The sequence below is a fragment of the Homarus americanus genome, unplaced genomic scaffold, assembly GCF_018991925.1.
Source record: "Homarus americanus isolate GMGI-L3 unplaced genomic scaffold, GMGI_Hamer_2.0 scaffold58111, whole genome shotgun sequence".
NCBI lineage: Eukaryota > Metazoa > Arthropoda > Malacostraca > Decapoda > Nephropidae > Homarus > Homarus americanus.
Window position 1 is genome coordinate 33,744 of NW_024738354.1, and position 14,619 is coordinate 48,362.

The following is a 14,619-nucleotide window of genomic DNA, read 5'->3' on the forward strand; positions in this document are numbered from 1 at the left end:
TTTAGTTTCAAAAGAACTATCCAGCCTGGCACCATATGAGGACGGGGGTTTGTTTACACAAACCCTCACCACATGGCCGACCGTGACCACTAAGGTAATAGGCATTACCTCGCGGGCCCCGACACACGCCACAGTGCTCAACCCACACGTAAGTTCACTTGTTATACAGGCAACATATTTGCAGTTGTTGACCTATCGATTAAGGTAATCCTCCAAGTGATAGTGTAAGGAAGAACACCTAATATTCAGTACCACCCTGTGAGAATCCTGCTCCTTGAGCAATAGGGGCCGGGTGTAAATGGGACTGCCCAGTATGGGCCAATAGGCCCGCTGCAGTTTCCTCCATTCTTATGTTCGAACACTACTTACCCTATTAATCACTGTTCTCCCGCTCATATTTCTCAATAAAACCATTCCTACTGCATTTATTCGGCTTTCATCCTAATATCATAAATTAAGTATATACCCGGGGTTATGGAATTTATATTCATTATTTTTATCCCTAATTTACAGATGGCAAAGCGAGACCCAATGGACATGTTTATCAAGTCGAGACTCCGGTTGCTGAACACACAAGTAATTCTGAATCCAATGACGGCGATGTAAATGAAACCGAAGTATTGCCGGCAAAAATAATTCGTACAAGCTTTACTCGGAAATATGACTCCTCATACATTCAATTCGGTTTTGTAGCCACGAATGATGGGGGAGTGCCAAAACCGCAGGGTGTTATTTGTGGAGTTGTGTTGGCTAACGACTCAATGAAGCCGTCAAACCTCAAGAGGTATTTAAATACAAAACATAAAGAAATGAGTTCAAAGTCGAAAGAGTTTTTTGAAAGAAAGCATGTTGATTTAAAAGGCCGTCAGAAGCAGATCTTTGAAGTGTCACACATAAATACTTTTGCTATGCGGGCTTCTTATAAAGTAGCACTTCGAGTTGCTAAGGCTGGAAAGCCATACACTCCTGGCGAGACGCTAGTGATAGGCTGTATTAAAGATGTCTGCATGGAAATGCTGGGCGAGCCGGCGTCTAGGAAAGTGGCTCAGGTGACACTTTCAAATGACACTATAGCTCGACGAATTCACGATCTGGCTCACGATGTGGAAGATCAGCTCATAGGACAGATTAAATTAGCAAAGTACTTTTCTTTGCAGCTCGATGAATGTACAGACGTTGCTAATATGGCAATTCTGCTGGTGTAAGAGCGCTTTAAACATGAGGGTGATTTGAAGGAAGATTTTTTTTTCTCTGCTTCACTACCAACAAAAACAACTAGTTCTGAAGTGTTCGAGACTGTGAGAGACTACATCGTTAACAAATGTGGGTTAGATTTCAAGTTTTGTGTAGGCGTATGTTCTGATGGCGCTGCCGCACTGATAGGACGGCATTCGGGAGTGGTTACCCAGATCAAGGTGCTTGCCCCCGAATGCAAGTCGACTCACTGCTTCCTTCACACAGAAAGTCTTGCAACAAAAAAAATGTCAACAGAACTAAACAGTGTGCTCATCGAGGTTGTAAAAATTGCTTTAAATTCGAGACTATTCACTGCATTATGTGATGATGTACGTTGGTTATCGAGGGAAAAAGTCCTGTCAAGAGTATTTGAGCTACGAAACGAGCTTGCCGAGTTTCTTCAGGACAAAAAAACAAATTGGTCACAATTGTTCCGAGATGTGGCTAGGCTAGCCAAGCTGGCTTATTTGGCTGATATCTTTGCCATCTTTAATGATCTCAACACCTCCATGCAGGGAAGGATGACTTCGTGTTTTACAATGGCAGACAAGATCGACGGACAAAAACGAAAGCTAGAAGCATGGAAGGGTCGAGTGTCAAGAGATTGTTATGACATGTTTCACCAATTAGCGGCAGTCATCGTCGATGCAGGCGAAGACCTTAATGTTACATCTCTACGAGTTGTCATCAGAGAAGACTTGACGAATTTGGCAGAACGTTTTCAGCATTACTTTCCAGCAGAAGAAGATCCACGGAAAGGGAATGGATGGATCCGAAATCCGTTTATGCCATTGAGAGATGACTCGAGTGTTACTATGGAGGATAAATTGTTGGAGCTGGCTGCTGACGAAGGATTGAAGATGAGTTTCGAAACTACAACATCACTTGGTTCCTTTTGGATAAAAGTGAAAGCAGAATATCCTGAGCTTACTGAAATTGCTCTGAAAACTCTTCTCCCATTTCCTTCAACATACCTCTGCAAGACTGGCTTCTCAACCATGAGTGCCATTAAGACAAAGTACAGGAATAGTATGGATATTCATTCTCCATTGCGCATGTCACTGTCCTCTATTGAAGCACGATTGGATAAGCTGACAAAGAAGAAGCAGCTCACCTTTCACATTAGTAAAGGTTAAGGTTTTAACATGCCTATTATTGTGTTAATAAAATAATAATCATCAATTTCATATTTTAGTATTACGACATATTTTCAAAATTGTCTTCAATTTATTGTTGCCTATTCCTTTCAATCTTAGTAATATCGAGGTAGGGAACGAACCTGCAAACAGCGATCAGAAAGAAATTAGATTCCAGTTAGATTTTCAGGGCAGCCGTAATGAAAATTCCACAAAAGTCCCACATTTCAGAAGGGCAAACTTCGATAGTTTGAAGAGGCAGTTGAGAGAAGGGGCATCACGCTTGAGGGTGAACTACATGGACCTGACTGTTGAAACCGACCTCGTAACGAGATCTGAGGTTGCCGAGTTCCACGACAATTCAAATAATTAGTTACTTAATGCACAAAGGCAGAACATACCATACAAAAACTCATATCAAACAACAATGGCCCTTAATGGATAAATATTATTTAAAGAACATTTTTGGTCAAAGGAAGGCTATAGGTAGGAGGATAAGCCATGGCGAAATTTACCTCCGGGATTATTATAAGGTAATGGCCGGTAGGGTGAAGACCGAGATAAGGAAAGCAAAGAGGAATAATGAGCTAAGGATAGCAAGGGAGGCGAAGACAAACCCCAGGCAAATTACTGGAAGCAATCATTTTAAACTCTATTCGAAATCACCTGGATAAGCACAAGTTGATCAATGATTCCCAACATAGTTTCAGAAGCAGGCGTTCATGTCTAACTAATCTATTAACATTCTTTTCATCTGTTTTCGTATTAATCGGATTTCACAATGGCATCGTTGTTCATCTGGTAACTAGTTTCCTTGTTTACATCTCCTATACTGAGTACTTTACATTTGTCCACATTGAATTTCATCTGCCATTTTTCAGACCATTCGATAAATTTGTTTAGATCTTCTTGTAGTTTTGCGGAGGCCTCGTCAAATTTAATTACATGTCCTAGTTTAGTGTCAACAACAAATTTATTTATGTTGCTGTCTATGCCGATATCTATGTCGTTTATATATATATATATAAAAAATAATAATGGTCCAAGTAGCGAGCCTTGGGGAACTCCACTAGTGACGTTGCTCCAATGGGATTTAGTGCTCACTTGCTTATTTCCTGTCCTGTAACCACGCCCTAATCCATTTTCGAATATTACCTTTAATGCCATGTGCTTCTACCTTTCTTACTGGTCTTTCGTGGGGGATGTAGGTTATGTATCTAAGCTACTGTGCCGAGTAGCAACCTTGTATATAAGCTACTGTGCCGAGCAGCAACCTTGTATATAAGATACTGTGCCGAGTAGCATCTATGTATGTAATTACGTGGCAACAATGCACGTGTTATGTGGCAACATTGCCCCGAGGCTGCCATATGGCAATGCAGGCACAGTCTGACTCCGTGGGTCGTGCATGGCACACGCTACTCACTACTTGTATCTCTCATCTCCGTTAATAAATGGACTTCAGTGTTACTCGGTGTTTCCCTACCCATCACTGCCTTCTTCAGGGAACACTTGGAACCTTCAGGGGAGTCTATCGAAGGCTTTGTTAAAGTGGAGATATACTACATCATAATTGCTCCCCTCGTCCACTGATTCGAAAACTGATGAAAAGAATGTTAATAGATTAGTTAGACATGAACGCCCGCTTGTGAAGCCATGCTGGGAATCATTGATCAATTTGTGCTTCTCCAGGTGGTTTCGAATAGAGTTTGAAATGATTGCTTCCAGTAATTTATTTTAGACTGATTGGACGGTAGTTAGAGGATAGTGATCTATCCCCCTTCTTGAAAATCGGTATTACATTTGCTATTCTCCAGGATTCTGCTACTACACCCGTTTCTAAGGACATGTTAAATAACTTTGCTAAGGGTATACTAAGCTCTTCCTTACATTCCTTTAATTCTCTGGCAAATATCTCATCGGGATATGGTGACTTATTAGGCTTTAGTTTGTCTATTTACTTATTAACAGCGTTATTAGTCTCTACTATCTCGCCTAATTTTTTTCTTCACTCTCTCTGTGTATAGTCCGTGCCTCGGGTATCATGTTTAAATTTTCAGTGGTGAAAACTGTCGAAAAATATTTTTTCAGGTTATTACTCATTTCTCCATCGTTATCAGTTAGGTCGCCGGTATCTGACTGTATTGGTCCAATCTTTTCTCGTGTTTTAGTTTGATACATTTGATAGAATCCCTTGGGTTTGACTTTGTCTCCCTTGCTACCTTCAGTTCATTATTCCTCTTTGCTTTTCTTATCTCGGTCTTAACCTTACCGGCCAATACCTTATAATAATCCTTGAGGTAAACTTCACCTATATCCTTCCTTTGTACAATAATATTATTTAAATAATTATTTATCCATTTAGGGTCATTGTTGTTTCATCTGAGTTTTTTGTATGGTATGTTCTGCCTTTGTGCATTAAGTAACTCATTATTTAAAAATGTTGTGGAACTCGTCAACCTCAGATCTCGTATTCAGGTCATCCGTAACCGTTGGGTCTCCAGGTAAGTTGAGGTCGCCCTCTGTGGGTACATTGTGTGAAGTCACCTCATATGAGGTCATGTAATTGACTCCCAAGTGTGATACCCCTTCTCTCAGCTGCCTCTTCAAACTTTCAAAGTTTGCCCCTCTGAAATCTGGGACTTTAGTGGAATTTTCCTTGTGGCTGCCCTGAAATATAACTGGAATCTTACTTCTTTGTGATCGCTATTTGCAAGTTCGTTCCCTACCTCGACATTACTAATGAGGTTTTCTCTGTTCGACACAAGTAAATCGAGTATATTATTACCCCGGGTGGGTTCGGTTATATATGTTGACTCAGGAAACAGTCCTGGATCGTTTCAAGAAAATCCTCCGAGTCTGAGTTACCCGTAAGGTCAATCTAATCTATTTGGCTAAATTTAAAGTCGCCTACTATACAGACTTTGCTATGTAAGGAAGCCTTGCGCCCTTCATCCCAAATAAGTAACTCATTAACTCTATCAAGACTAGGAGGTCTATATATTACTCCTGTTATTAATTTTTCCCTACCATCGATTAACTCTCTAAATTGCTTCTGTATTCTGCTCAGTTTTCATTTCCTTATTTATTTCACACTTCAGATTATCCCTGACATAGATTGCTACTCCGCCTCCTTTCCTAATCTGCCAATCGGTATGGAATAATTTGTAACCTGCAATATGGTATTCGATAGATAACTCACGTGAGTCTAGGTTTATACATGCTTCGGTGAATGCTATTATATCGAATTTTTCGGTACATTTCAACGCCCTGATTTCATCTAATTTGTTTCTCTTACTTCTACTGTTTACGTAGTAGACATTTAAGTTAGTCGTGTTCTGAGTCCTCTCTTTGTCGCGTTTACATTAACTCCCTTCCTAATTTAGTTTTGTTATAATTCCTAGCACTATTTCCCTGTAACAGTTCACTTTCTTTACCCACTCCCACTGTAGTTTCCTCCACCCCCGTGCTCAAGTGTTCCCCAAGCAGTTTAAAGACTTCGACATTTTTTGAACTGCCCTCTCGAGAGAGCCAGCCTGGGTTGCCACCTTATCCCGAAACAGATGTACCCCATCTCTATTATAAATGTCCCTTTTACCGTGAAAGATGTCCCAGTTGTCAATGAAGGGGACTGATATTGACTTGCAATATCTGTCAAGACGGCCGTTGACACCAACTGCCCTTGAAAACCAATCACCATCAACTCCTCTTCTAGGCAAGAAACCACATACTATCGGGATCCCTCTCCTATCTCTAACCTTTCCCAGCGCCTCCCTATACCTCTGTAAAAGTTCCTCACTCCTAACCTTTCCTATGTCGTTGTCTCCTACACTAAGACACACTACTGGCTTCGTACCCTCCCCTGACAAAACCCTATCTATCGCCTCAGCTACATGCCCTATCCCAGCCCCAGGAAAACACACTCTAGTCCTACATTTCCTATCTCTTGCACATAAAGTCCTATCTAAGAATCTCACCAGGCTGTCCCCAACGACCACGACCTTACCACTGGGCAGGGTTTGAACAACTGCCCTTTTCTCTCCTGGCACCACACCGTTCATCCTCTTCTCTTCCTCGTCCTGCCTCTTCTCTTCCTCGCCAGCTTCCTCCAACACTTGGTAGGGGATACTGCACTCCACACCCTGGTCAACTTTCCTGAGTCTAACCCTAGTCCCCTTGGAGACAACCACTCTCCACGCCTGCTCCTCCTGACACTCCTTTGCAGATGTCCTGCTAGGCAGGACACCTACCTTAAGGAGTTCAGTCCTGAGGGCTTCGTTCTCCCCCTTTAAAACGTCTATCTTTCTCCTCAGCTGCTTCAGCTGACTTAACAGAGTAGCCAGGGGGTCGTCTTTTCTCAAAGACAGCCCCTCTTCCCACACAACACAACGATCCACGGCGGACATTTCCTATGGTAACTAACACGAGCACTTGTAATTCATTTGCCTCTGAAGATGTCTTGAATAAAGATGGAAGCTAAGGTGCTCCCTTTTTCATGTGGGATTTTATCAGGATATAAGAACATAAGAACATAAGAAAATAAGGAGTCTGCAATAGGCTGGTTGGCCTGTGCATGGGAGCTCCTGTCGAGAGTTACTACCACTCTCTAGCCTCCTTTTAAAACTTTCCAGCATTCCAGCACTTACTACAAAGTTGCAAAGCTTGTTCCACTCGTCCACCACCCTATTTGTGAACCAATTCCTTGCTGTCTCCCTCCTAAACCTAAACTTATTCAACATAAATCCGTTGCTACGAGTCCTGTCCTGCTCGGATATTTTAAGAACTTTATTTATATCGCCTTTATTGATTCCTTTCACCCACTTAAATACTTCTATCATATCTCCCCGCACTCTTCGTCATTCTAGGGAATGCATGTTTAGTTTCTTTAACCTATCTTCATATGGAAGGTTTCTAAATCCTGGAATCATTTCGCCATTCTTCGCTGCACAGACTCCAGTGAATTGATATCCATTCTTTAATAAGGGCACCAGAACTGACCAGCATAATCGAGGTGTGGCCTGACTAGCGTAAGATATAGTTGCAATAAGACCTCTGCACTCTTATTACTTACACTTCTAGATATAAAAACTAATACTCTGTTTGCCTTATTTCGAACATTAACGCACTGTTTTCTAGGCCGTAGGTCCGGGCTTACAAGTACCCCTAAGTTTCTTTCACAAGTCGACTTCTCTAGGTTGATGTTGTTAAGGCTGTATACATTGACAGTATTTGTTCTTCCAATATTAAGTACGCTGCACTTGCTGGTGTTAAATTTCATTTGCCATTTTTCTGAACACTCACTGCGGTTTATTTAAATCCTACCTGAATTAATCTGCTGCCCTAATTTGGTGTCATCCGCAAACTTGTTTATGTCACTGCTGATCCCAGTATCTAGATCGTTTATGTAGATTATGAACAAGAGAGGACCCAGTACTGACCCCTGGGGAACCCCACTGGTTACACAGCCCCACTCAGATTTAACACCATCTACGTTGACCCTTTGTGTTCAATCGGTGAGCCATGATTTTATCCAATGTAAAACTTTCCCCTCGATACCATGAGCCTTAACTTTTCTCAGAAGCCTCTGATGCGGTACTCTGACAAACGCTCTGCTAAAGTCTATGTAAATAACATCGTATTTTTTGTCATTATCTACTACTTGGAACACTTTCCTAAAAAAGTCAGCACGTTTGTTAGACAAGATTTTCCCTTTGTAAACCCATGTTGAGAGTTGTAGATTTATTTGTTTTTCTCTAAATGCGATCGGATGTTAGTTGCTATAATTGATTCAAGAAATTTCCCCATTACTGACGTCAAACTAATCGGCCGGCAATTTGACGCTGATGCTCTGTCACCCTTTTTGAATATGGGTACTACATTTGCCTGTTTCGACAAGTCTGACACAACTCCCGTATCTAATGATTTTGTAAATAAATTTAAGAGGGGGCCGCTAATCTCTTCCTTATACTCTATAATCTTTCAAAACTCGAGGGAAAATTTCATCAGGCCCTGGGGATTTTGTCTTATTTAATCTATTTATCTTCTTAAGAACATCCTCATTTCTCTGACCATGTAATGAGGACCTAAAAGCTTTCCTGCCACAACTTAACAACTTAGCTCCCTCGATCAAATTCACTGTGGAATTAGAGCATGACTGTAAATTGCCATTCCTAGACTGTCTGATACACAGAATAGGGAACACTTTTAAGTTCAGTATTTATAGAAAACCTACTAATGTGTGTTCATACATTCATTATTATTCTTCCCACCATAATAGAGTCAAACAGTCAGTATTTTCAACAATGTTTTTACGTTCTTTGAGAATTTGCAGCCCGGATTCATTGATGAGGAATATAAATATATATATATAATATTGGCTTAAACCTTAAGTACCCTAGATCTTTCATAGACAAATGCCTGAACATTACTAAGAAATCTTTTTATAGAACTTATCCCAAGCCCGCCCATGACCATAAAAATCTCTTAGTATTACCATTCACAAAAATTTCTCTGAAATTCCTTTACAACTAAAAACCTGGAACGTCAATGTGGCATTTAAAAACTCATGCACTGTTAAACAAATGCTAATCAAGAACTCCCCCAACAACACAATTGGTTGCATTTATAAAGTTCCTTGCAAGGAATGTGATATGTTTTACTGAGGCCAAACAGGTAAAGATCTTGTAACTAGACTTAAACAACATAAATATAGTGTTAGGACAGGCCAGGAATCCAATGTTCTTTTTGTTCATTTGAGGGATAACAAGCATTGCATTGACCGGGATAATGCCTCCTCAATATTACCTTGTAATTCAATTGACAGTAGGAACATCATAGAATCTAGTCTCATTAAACATACCGAAGCATTCAACATGAATTTGAGTAATGGCATGTACAAACTGGACAATTTTGTAATTAAGAAGATTTGTAACCAGGTGAGAAGGTTGGGTCACCTTACCCTCTGACCTGACTACTGACCGTTGCGGTGCTATTTAATGATTAATAGGGTCATTCTCTAATACCTGACCATTGTGGACCTGATCTCACCCTCCTCTGTGCATATACACCTTGTTTTATACTTCTCCTTAGTCTGTACCCACCCCTGAAGATGTGAATTACACGAAAGCTCTTGGGAACTTCGTGTTTTCTTCTTTCCTTGTGGTTATCAGCATATATATATATATATATATATATATATATATATATATATATATATATATATATATATATATATATATATATATATATATATATATATATATATATATATATATATATACATAACACAAGATTACCAAGATACATGTAATCATTGTACTGTCTTGATGTGGGTTTTGTTTTTGGAATAGCCTCTTCTGCCGCTTGGTGAAACGCCTCGACCAATTGTTGATGGTGGGTTGTCTCGTCCACGGGTGCTGAAACCAGCCGGCTGTGATTTGGCGCGCCACTTAGCCAGGTGTTTCCTATAGAGTTCCCAGTCCGTGTTTTGGGTATTGTATCTCCATCTCGGCGGGGGTGGAGTGGGGGGTTTGTTCACCTTCAGTGTTGTTAGGGTGGCAAAGTGGTCGCTGGTCAGCGTGGGGTGTAGCTGCCAGGAGGCCGAAGGCTGTAGTGCACTGGAGACGAAGGTTAGATCTCGCCTTCCTCCCCTAATGTGGGTGGGCTCTCCGGTATTTAGAAGGGCGATCTCGGGTGTGTCTTGAAAGGTGGTGTATAGGTGTAGGCCATCTTCATTTGTGGGCTTACCGAGCGGGCAGCTAAATGCAATTTTTCAAGAAAATCATGCAAAAGCACCAAATTTGGCATGGTAATTCTCTAATGGTTACTAGTCAAGTCTGCCTGATTGGCCATTTGAAAATCCATGATGGCGGCCATTTTTCAAGATGGCCTCCATATTGACCTTCAAAAGTTGATTTTTCTTTTAGAAATTGATGTAGTTGGTCAATCTGAATGATCTTGGTGTCGATATGTATGTTTTCAAGCATGTTCAGATGATTTTTTTTATAGTTTTAAATCCATTGTAACATTTTTATCCACATAAAATAACACTTTTAGTAAAAAAAAATAACAAAAAAGAACTTACTAAAAAAAAGTACTCACTGGTTCCTGTGATTTCTCCTGACAGTACAACTTTGTGCAGTTACTGCAGTTCACATATGTAGCTGCAAAGTGCTGTGCAGGAAAGTCCAGAGCGAAAGCATTTGCATCTCTGGTTGCAGTCTTTCTTACAAGAACATTTGGTCAGCTCCTGACAGCATGTCACAATCGGGGGAAGAGTCGTCCAACGTATCTGCCATGCCTCTCCCTTCTGCGTCCATTCCCAGTTGACAGGACTGCTGGTTTCTGGATTGGAGATTGTTGCCTGGCCCCAGATGATACCAGACTGGTAGGCAGCCCACTTTGCATGTTCTTTGAGGGCTGCCTGGGTTAGTGGAATGGAGTCATATGATCTCTGCTTGCCGGAAAAGAGATTTAGTCTTGCCTCATCTACACCAGTGGCTGCACTAGATCTGTTGTACATGAGCACAACAAATCTTTCCAGCTTCTGCAGGTCAACATCAGCAGCTGTTGTTGGACATTGGCTGAGTTTGGTGAATGTTCCTGAAACTTCATCACAGACATTCCATGTCTGCCATGCAGATTTCTTTCCTTTCCCACCGAAGCCAGACACACTGTCACAGCCAGTGAAAGCATGAAAGTATAGGGTCCCACTAGCTTTCTTAGGCCCTATCGCAGAAACTACATCATGAACTGGAATCCATCGATAACTGGCTCCTTGGCAAAAAGCAATCCACATGTTATCAAGATCAAGCTTCGGTAGTGATGGCAGTACAGATACTGCTATGACGACCACGTCAGTGTCATTGGCTTTGATGATGAGGGACTTGCTACCTTCCATTGCTGCATCCCTAGCATGCATAAATATTCGTGTGTCTGCTTCCTCATGACAACATGGAGCCACAGCTTCTAGAGACTTCTCTGTGTTGCTAATGGCATCTTCTCCCTTTGTCACAACCACCGTGCTTGTCTTCTGTGCTTCATACATTTTCTCCGCGAGAAAATGGAATAGGTCTGTCTTGTTTTTGTCATCTCGCAGAAAGCTTCTCCAGTTTTTGGGAGTCTTACTGATTCCTGTAACTCTTCTCCTGACCCCCTATCCTCGTTTCGACTTGGCTTCAGACTTCAGACTTGACTTTTTGTACACATCAAACACTACATCCACCCTATTGTATTTGGCATCATAGAATTCCACTTTGGGTAGGATGTCTTCTCTGGCATAGGCATCAAAAGTCTTTGAGGTGCGTGGAGGCAGTGCTGAGCCATCTATGATGATAGCATCTCCATGTGGTTCTCTCTTTGTAGCATTCACTTGTGCTTGAATAATTTCAGTCAGCTGTGACTTCTGACATGTATGAAGCTTGCCATTGTCACTGAGGGAGGCAGGAGCTGACTGGTTCTCATGCTTGACTAATTCTTGCAAGTCATACTGTCTGTTCTGACTGGAGATAAAGAGTCGCGAGAACAGCTGACAGTCATCTTTCAGTACCTTCTCCTTGGAACTGCTAACAACGTGGTCATGTTTGAAGAAGGAAGCTCTGTTTTTCTTGATTGGATGGTATTACAGACATTTACTTTAATTCTTTAGTCCCTCTAAGAATGACTGGAATTGCTCTTTTCCTCTGTCATGGTGTGTACCAACCATTTTAGCAATATCTGGATCTACAATGTTCTTTGTATCTAACACCAGAAGGTCAGATGACTCTTCTTCGAAAGGGTTACCCATCTCCTGCAGCATCTTGGAATGTGCTTCCACCTTCTCAAAGAAAGATTTCTGTGCACTCAGGGTCTGCTCATGATGTCGGCTGCTGGTGGTGGTTCCATCTTCTGTACCTGACGCAGCTTCATATCCAGCAACAAGACGACTCACTTCAGCTCCAGCCACCATCCACCTACTAAGTGCTGCTGGGTCCTCAGTCATCCCAATTGCTCCTCCATCGCCTTTAATCAATCACTGCATTGTTTTGTTCATGGGCTTGATCAATAGCAATGGCAGAGAACTCTCTTCCTGACTTGTGGACAACAAAGTTCCCCTTGGAGAACTCCCTTGCTACCTCTGGATGTTGTTGCTCAAGGCTCATCATGTCTCGAAGGTGAATTGGAAGCCATGGGGCATAATTAACATGAATAAGACAAATATGTATCTGAGAGTATCAAAAATAGAAAAAAATCATCTGAGCATGCTTGAAAACATACATATCGACACTAAGATCATTTAGACTGACCAACTACATCAATTTCTAAAAAAAAAAAATCATCTCTCAAAGGTCAATTTGGCAGCCATCTTGAAAAATAGCCGCCATCTTGGATTTCTAAATGGCCAATTAGGCAGATTTGAAAAGTAGCCCCTAGGGTATGATCATGCCAAATTTCATGCTTGTATCACCATTTGCACGACTTTTCCATTATCTGCTCTACTATTAGGAAGGGGTGATGTGCATTGAAATCCCCACCCATGAGTGTGGCTTGGTCAGCGGCCGAAGCGAATAATTGAGTAACCAGTGAGCCCCTTAGGTTCTTGTAGATGTTGTGGACAGTTATTTCCCGTTCTTGGAGGGTTACTTTGACGGCCTGTGTCTCAATGTTTTCTTCACATGACAAATGCTGCATGACCTCAGAGGAGGGTATGCTCGACTTGACCAAGATCATACATCCTCTTGTCGTCGCCTGCGTGAAATGCCTCCTGTTTGTCTTGTAGCCACTGAATTTGAAACAGTGGTGTTCTTGTAGGAGTGTTTCTTGAAGCAGTATAATGTCAATCTTAGAACATAACATAAGAACATAAGAAAGTGGGATACTGCAGGAGGCCGACTGGCCCATACAGGGCAGATCCCTTTCACACCCATCCCAGCACTTCCATGTGCCTATCCAACTTCGTCTTGAAGCTCCCTAGCGTCCCCGATCCTACTATAGCACTCGGTAGCCTATTCCACATATCCACAACTCTATTACCAAACCAGTGCTTGCCTATATCCTTTCTGAATCGGAATTTATCTAATTTAAAGCCATTTGTTCTAGTTATTTCGTTGTTACTGAGCTTCAGAACATCTTCCATTTTACCTTGTTAATCCCACTTACCCCTTGTACACCTCTATCATATCTCCCCCTAACTCTACGCCTCTCTAGTAGATGTAAGCCCTAAGCTTTCAGTCTTTCTCTTCATATGGAAGGTTTCTAATATTATGGATCATTTTGTCATTCTTCTTTGTACTCTCTCAAAGATCTCTGTCCATTCTATAATAAGGACACCAGAACTGAACCGCATAATCCATGTGTGGCCTCACTAATGCTAGGTAAAGTTTCAAGATAACGTCAGCAGTTCTGTTACTCTGAACCTAGATATGAACCCAAGAATCCTGTTTGCCTTGTTTGCGAACGCTAATACAGTGTTTTCTAGGTTTCAAGTCGTTTATATAACAAAGCTACCTAGATCTTTTTCACAAACTGAGTTTTTCTATTTTCCGTGTTATAGGTTTATGCTGCGTTTGTGTTAGTCTTCCTATCTGTAGTACTTGCATTTATCAGTATTAAATTCATTTTGCCAGTCTACTGACCACTCACATGGTGTCTAGATCTCTTTGGTGTTCAAAAAAAGTCCACTGTCTGTGAATTTATCACTCTCCCCCATTTGGTATCATCTGCAAATTTACTAATCCTACTAGTTATGCCTAAATCAAGATCATTAATGAATATAACAAACAGCAGAGGGCCTTATACAGATCCCTGGGGAACTCCGCTTTTGACCGCACCCCAGTCTGACTTTAATCCATTTATGCTGACTCTTTGTTTCCTACCAGTTAACCATGACCTAATCCATTTTAATACTGATCCACCTATTCCATGTGCTTCTACCTTCATTATCAATCTCTCATGAGGGACTCTATCGAATGCTTTACTGAAATCTAAATAATTTATATCATATGACTTATCATTATCTACCGCTTCAAATACTTCTGAGAAAAAGCTAATCAAATTTGTGAGACAAGAACGTCCCTGGGTGAACCCGTGCTGAGAAGAATGAATTAAGTTGAATGTTTCAAGGTGGCTTCTGATTTTTGTAGCAATAATTGACTCTAGCAACTTGCCTATGATTGACGAGAGACTAATGGGACGGTAATTTGATGCTATTGATTTATCACCCTTTTTGAAAATCGGAACTACATTTGCAAGTTTCCAAGCTTCTGGCACT

The 14,619-nt window shown here is 41.2% G+C and overlaps 1 pseudogene; it reads left to right on the top strand.

Moving 5' to 3' along the window:
• Nucleotides 1–513: 513 nt before the first annotated feature.
• On the top strand, nt 514–2,372 carry LOC121874042 (annotated as a pseudogene).
• The last annotated feature ends 12,247 nt before the right edge of the window (nt 2,373–14,619 follow it).